Source organism: Anarhichas minor, unplaced genomic scaffold (genome assembly GCF_050575085.1).
Source record: "Anarhichas minor isolate MPS153535 unplaced genomic scaffold, ASM5057508v1 ptg000300l, whole genome shotgun sequence".
In the NCBI taxonomy this organism is placed as follows: Eukaryota; Metazoa; Chordata; class Actinopteri; order Perciformes; family Anarhichadidae; genus Anarhichas; species Anarhichas minor.
In genome coordinates this window covers 23,337-30,000 of record NW_027466746.1, presented here as the reverse complement: position 1 = coordinate 30,000, position 6,664 = coordinate 23,337, and positions in this window count along the sequence as shown.

Genomic DNA, 6,664 nt, shown 5'->3' with positions numbered 1-6,664 from the left:
CGCGTGGTGCCTCGGCTGTGGGTCTCGGATCCAGGATCCACTCGGATAGGTTTGTAGAGGTGGACGTGGTCTACGATTGGGTATAAGTGTCCCGGCTGTGCGTGGTGTTTTCGCGGAGATATCCACCTCGCAAAACGGCGCTTCCGTTTAAGGAAACAGAGTTTTGGCGCTCGTCTTTCGCAGCGCAGCCCAGTAACGTCCCCTACCTTAAGAGAGTCCTCGTTACTCCCGCCGTTTACCCGCGCGATATGGATCCTGGTTCTGGATCTCGCATCCAGGATCCACTCGGATAGGTTTGTAGAGGTAGACGTATTATACAATTAGGTATGAGTATCCCGGCTGTGCGTTGTGTATTCGCGGAGATATCCATCTCGCAAAACGATATAAAAACGGCTGTGATTTTGTCAGAGTATGAAGATCGCCCGGCGCTTTTTGTCAGAGTATGAAGATCGGCCGGCGCTTTTCAAATACGTGCTGCCTCGGCTGTGGGTATCCGTTTATTATTATGCTTATATGGGTGGTTAGAGGACGTCGGGACCGTGGATTCGGTATAAGAATCCCCGCTGTGCGTTCCATTTCCGGGTAGATATGGACCGCGCAATATGGCCCCTGCGACCTACTTTGACTACATCGTGCCTCGGTTGTGGACCTCGCATCCATGATCCACTCGGATAGATTTGTAGAGGGGGACTTGGACTACAGTTAGATATAAGTGTCCCGGCTGTGCGTTGTGTATTCGCGGGGATATGGACCTCGCAAAACGGGTATTTCGTTTAAGTCTTTCGCTGTGATTTTGTCAGAGTATGAAGATCGGTCGGCTGTTTTCAAACACGCGCTGCCTCGGCTGTGGTTATCCGTTTATTATTCAGCTTACATAGTTGGTTAGAGGACGTCGGGGCCGTGTATTCAGTATAGGAATCCCCGCTGTGCGTTCTATTTCCGGGTAGATATGGCGCGCGTAATATGGTCCCTGCGACCTACTTTGACTACACCGTGCCTCGGCTGTGGACCTCGCATCCAGGATCCACTCCGATAGTTTTGTAGAGGGGGACGTGGACTACAACTGGGTATAAGTGTCCCGGCTGTGCGTTGTGTATTCGCGGGGATATGGACCTCGCAAAACGGGTATTTCGTTTAAGTCTTTCGCTGTGATTTTGTCAGAGTATGAAGATCGGTCGGCGGTTTTCAAATACGCCGCTGTATCGGCTGTGTGTATCCGTTTATAGGAGTGTCCTAGATGGGTGGTTAGAGGACTTCCAGCTTGACAACTGGGCATGAGTATCCCCGCTGTGCGTTCTATTTCCGGGTAGATATGGCGCGCGTAATATGGTCCCTGCGACCTACTTTGACCGCGTCGTGCCTCGGCTGTGAGTGTCCGATTGTGGATCACCCTCCACATGTCTTTAGAGGTTGACGGTGGCTACAGGTCGGCATAGGTGTCCCGGCTGTGCGTTGTGTATTCGCGGGGGATATGGACCGCGCAAGACGGCGATTTGGTTTAAGGAAACAGAGTATTGGCGCTATCGCTGTGATTTTGTCAGAGTATGAAGATCGGTCGGCGGTTTTCAAATACGTGCTGCCTCGGCTGTGGATACCCGTTTATTATTCTGCTTATATGGGTAGTTAGAGGACGTCGCGACCGTGTATTCAAAATAAGAATCCCCGCTGTGCGTTCCATTTCCGGGTAGATATGGCGCGCGTAATAGGGCCCCCTGCGACCTACTTTGACCGCGTGGTGCCTCCGGCTGTGGACCTCGCATCCAGGATCCACTCGGATAGGTTTGTAGAAGTGGACTTGGACTACAATTAGATATGAGGTTCCCGGCTGTGCGTTGTGTTTTCGCGGAGATATGGACCGCGCAAAACGGGTATTTGGTTTAAGGATTTTTCGCTGTGATTTTGTCAGAGTATGAAGATCGATCGGCGGTTTTCAAACACGCGCTGCATCGGCTGTGTGTATCCGTTTATTATTCATCTTATATGGGTGGTTAGAGGACTTCCAGCTTGACAACTGGGCATGAGTATCCCCGCTGTGCGTTCTATTTCCGGGTAGATATGGCGCGCGTAATATGGTCCCTGCGACCTACTTTGACCGCGTCGTGCCTCGGCTGTGAGTGTCCGATTGTGGATCACCCTCCACATGTCTTTAGAGGTTGACGGTGGCTACAGGTCGGCATAGGTGTCCCGGCTGTGCGTTGTGTATTCGCGGGGATATGGACCGCGCAAGACGGCGATTTGGTTTAAGGAAACAGAGTATTGGCGCTATCGCTGTGATTTTGTCAGAGTATGAAGATCGGTCGGCGGTTTTCAAATACGTGCTGCCTCGGCTGTGGATACCCGTTTATTATTCTGCTTATATGGGTAGTTAGAGGACGTCGCGACCGTGTATTCAAAATAAGAATCCCCGCTGTGCGTTCCATTTCCGGGTAGATATGGCGCGCGTAATAGGGCCCCTGCGACCTACTTTGACCGCGTGGTGCCTCGGCTGTGGACCTCGCATCCAGGATCCACTCGGATAGGTTTGTAGAAGTGGACTTGGACTACAATTAGATATGAGGTTCCCGGCTGTGCGTTGTGTTTTCGCGGAGATATGGACCGCGCAAAACGGGTATTTGGTTTAAGGATTTTCGCTGTGATTTTGTCAGAGTATGAAGATCGATCGGCGGTTTTCAACACGCGCTGCATCGGCTGTGTGTATCCGTTTATTATTCATCTTATATGGGTGGTTAGAGGACTTCCAGCTTGACAACTGGGCATGAGTATCCCCGCTGTGCGTTCTATTTCCGGGTAGATATGGCGCGCGTAATATGGTCCCTGCGACCTACTTTGACCGCGTCGTGCCTCGGCTGTGAGTGTCCGATTGTGGATCACCCTCCACATGTCTTTAGAGGTTGACGGTGGCTACAGGTCGGCATAGGTGTCCCGGCTGTGCGTTGTGTATTCGCGGGGATATGGACCGCGCAAGGACGGCGATTTGGTTTAAGGAAACAGAGTATTGGCGCTATCGCTGTGATTTTGTCAGAGTATGAAGATCGGTCGGCGGTTTTCAAATACGTGCTGCCTCGGCTGTGGATACCCGTTTATTATTCTGCTTATATGGGTAGTTAGAGGACGTCGCGACCGTGTATTCAAAATAAGAATCCCCGCTGTGCGTTCCATTTCCGGGTAGATATGGCGCGCGTAATAGGGCCCCTGCGACCTACTTTGACCGCGTGGTGCCTCGGCTGTGGACCTCGCATCCAGGATCCACTCGGATAGGTTTGTAGAAGTGGACTTGGACTACAATTAGATATGAGGTTCCCGGCTGTGCGTTGTGTTTTCGCGGAGATATGGACCGCGCAAAACGGGTATTTGGTTTAAGGATTTTTCGCTGTGATTTTGTCAGAGTATGAAGATCGATCGGCGGTTTTCAAACACGCGCTGCATCGGCTGTGTGTATCCGTTTATTATTCATCTTATATGGGTGGTTAGAGGACTTCCAGCTTGACAACTGGGCATGAGTATCCCCGCTGTGCGTTCTATTTCCGGGTAGATATGGCGCGCGTAATATGGTCCCTGCGACCTACTTTGACCGCGTCGTGCCTCGGCTGTGAGTGTCCGATTGTGGATCACCCTCCACATGTCTTTAGAGGTTGACGGTGGCTACAGGTCGGCATAGGTGTCCCGGCTGTGCGTTGTGTATTCGCGGGGATATGGACCGCGCAAGACGGCGATTTGGTTTAAGGAAACAGAGTATTGGCGCTATCGCTGTGATTTTGTCAGAGTATGAAGATCGGTCGGCGGTTTTCAAATACGTGCTGCCTCGGCTGTGGATACCCGTTTATTATTCTGCTTATATGGGTAGTTAGAGGACGTCGCGACCGTGTATTCAAAATAAGAATCCCCGCTGTGCGTTCCATTTCCGGGTAGATATGGCGCGCGTAATAGGGCCCCTGCGACCTACTTTGACCGCGTGGTGCCTCGGCTGTGGACCTCGCATCCAGGATCCACTCGGATAGGTTTGTAGAAGTGGACTTGGACTACAATTAGATATGAGGTTCCCGGCTGTGCGTTGTGTTTTCGCGGAGATATGGACCGCGCAAAACGGGTATTTGGTTTAAGGATTTTTCGCTGTGATTTTGTCAGAGTATGAAGATCGATCGCGCGGTTTTCAAACACGCGCTGCATCGGCTGTGTGTATCCGTTTATTATTCATCTTATATGGGTGGTTAGAGGACTTCCAGCTTGACAACTGGGCATGAGTATCCCCGCTGTGCGTTCTATTTCCGGGTAGATATGGCGCGCGTAATATGGTCCCTGCGACCTACTTTGACCGCGTCGTGCCTCGGCTGTGAGTGTCCGATTGTGGATCACCCTCCACATGTCTTTAGAGGTTGACGGTGGCTACAGGTCGGCATAGGTGTCCCGGCTGTGCGTTGTGTATTCGCGGGGATATGGACCGCGCAAGACGGCGATTTGGTTTAAGGAAACAGAGTATTGGCGCTATCGCTGTGATTTTGTCAGAGTATGAAGATCGGTCGGCGGTTTTCAAATACGTGCTGCCTCGGCTGTGGATACCCGTTTATTATTCTGCTTATATGGGTAGTTAGAGGACGTCGCGACCGTGTATTCAAAATAAGAATCCCCGCTGTGCGTTCCATTTCCGGGTAGATATGGCGCGCGTAATAGGGCCCCTGCGACCTACTTTGACCGCGTGGTGCCTCGGCTGTGGACCTCGCATCCAGGATCCACTCGGATAGGTTTGTAGAAGTGGACTTGGACTACAATTAGATATGAGGTTCCCGGCTGTGCGTTGTGTTTTCGCGGAGATATGGACCGCGCAAAACGGGTATTTGGTTTAAGGATTTTTCGCTGTGATTTTGTCAGAGTATGAAGATCGATCGGCGGTTTTCAAACACGCGCTGCATCGGCTGTGTGTATCCGTTTATTATTCATCTTATATGGGTGGTTAGAGGACTTCCAGCTTGACAACTGGGCATGAGTATCCCCGCTGTGCGTTCTATTTCCGGGTAGATATGGCGCGCGTAATATGGTCCCTGCGACCTACTTTGACCGCGTCGTGCCTCGGCTGTGAGTGTCCGATTGTGGATCACCCTCCACATGTCTTTAGAGGTTGACGGTGGCTACAGGTCGGCATAGGTGTCCCGGCTGTGCGTTGTGTATTCGCGGGGATATGGACCGCGCAAGACGGCGATTTGGTTTAAGGAAACAGAGTATTGGCGCTATCGCTGTGATTTTGTCAGAGTATGAAGATCGGTCGGCGGTTTTCAAATACGTGCTGCCTCGGCTGTGGATACCCGTTTATTATTCTGCTTATATGGGTAGTTAGAGGACGTCGCGACCGTGTATTCAAAATAAGAATCCCCGCTGTGCGTTCCATTTCCGGGTAGATATGGCGCGCGTAATAGGGCCCCTGCGACCTACTTTGACCGCGTGGTGCCTCGGCTGTGGACCTCGCATCCAGGATCCACTCGGATAGGTTTGTAGAAGTGGACTTGGACTACAATTAGATATGAGGTTCCCGGCTGTGCGTTGTGTTTTCGCGGAGATATGGACCGCGCAAAACGGGTATTTGGTTTAAGGATTTTTCGCTGTGATTTTGTCAGAGTATGAAGATCGATCGGCGGTTTTCAAACACGCGCTGCATCGGCTGTGTGTATCCGTTTATTATTCATCTTATATGGGTGGTTAGAGGACTTCCAGCTTGACAACTGGGCATGAGTATCCCCGCTGTGCGTTCTATTTCCGGGTAGATATGGCGCGCGTAATATGGTCCCTGCGACCTACTTTGACCGCGTCGTGCCTCGGCTGTGAGTGTCCGATTGTGGATCACCCTCCACATGTCTTTAGAGGTTGACGGTGGCTACAGGTCGGCATAGGTGTCCCGGCTGTGCGTTGTGTATTCGCGGGGATATGGACCGCGCAAGACGGCGATTTGGTTTAAGGAAACAGAGTATTGGCGCTATCGCTGTGATTTTGTCAGAGTATGAAGATCGGTCGGCGGTTTTCAAATACGTGCTGCCTCGGCTGTGGATACCCGTTTATTATTCTGCTTATATGGGTAGTTAGAGGGACGTCGCGACCGTGTATTCAAAATAAGAATCCCCGCTGTGCGTTCCATTTCCGGGTAGATATGGCGCGCGTAATAGGGCCCCTGCGACCTACTTTGACCGCGTGGTGCCTCGGCTGTGGACCTCGCATCCAGGATCCACTCGGATAGGTTTGTAGAAGTGGACTTGGACTACAATTAGATATGAGGTTCCCGGCTGTGCGTTGTGTTTTCGCGGAGATATGGACCGCGCAAAACGGGTATTTGGTTTAAGGATTTTTCGCTGTGATTTTGTCAGAGTATGAAGATCGATCGGCGGTTTTCAAACACGCGCTGCATCGGCTGTGTGTATCCGTTTATTATTCATCTTATATGGGTGGTTAGAGGACTTCCAGCTTGACAACTGGGCATGAGTATCCCCGCTGTGCGTTCTATTTCCGGGTAGATATGGCGCGCGTAATATGGTCCCTGCGACCTACTTTGACCGCGTCGTGCCTCGGCTGTGAGTGTCCGATTGTGGATCACCCTCCACATGTCTTTAGAGGTTGACGGTGGCTACAGGTCGGCATAGGTGTCCCGGCTGTGCGTTGTGTATTCGCGGGGATATGGACCGCG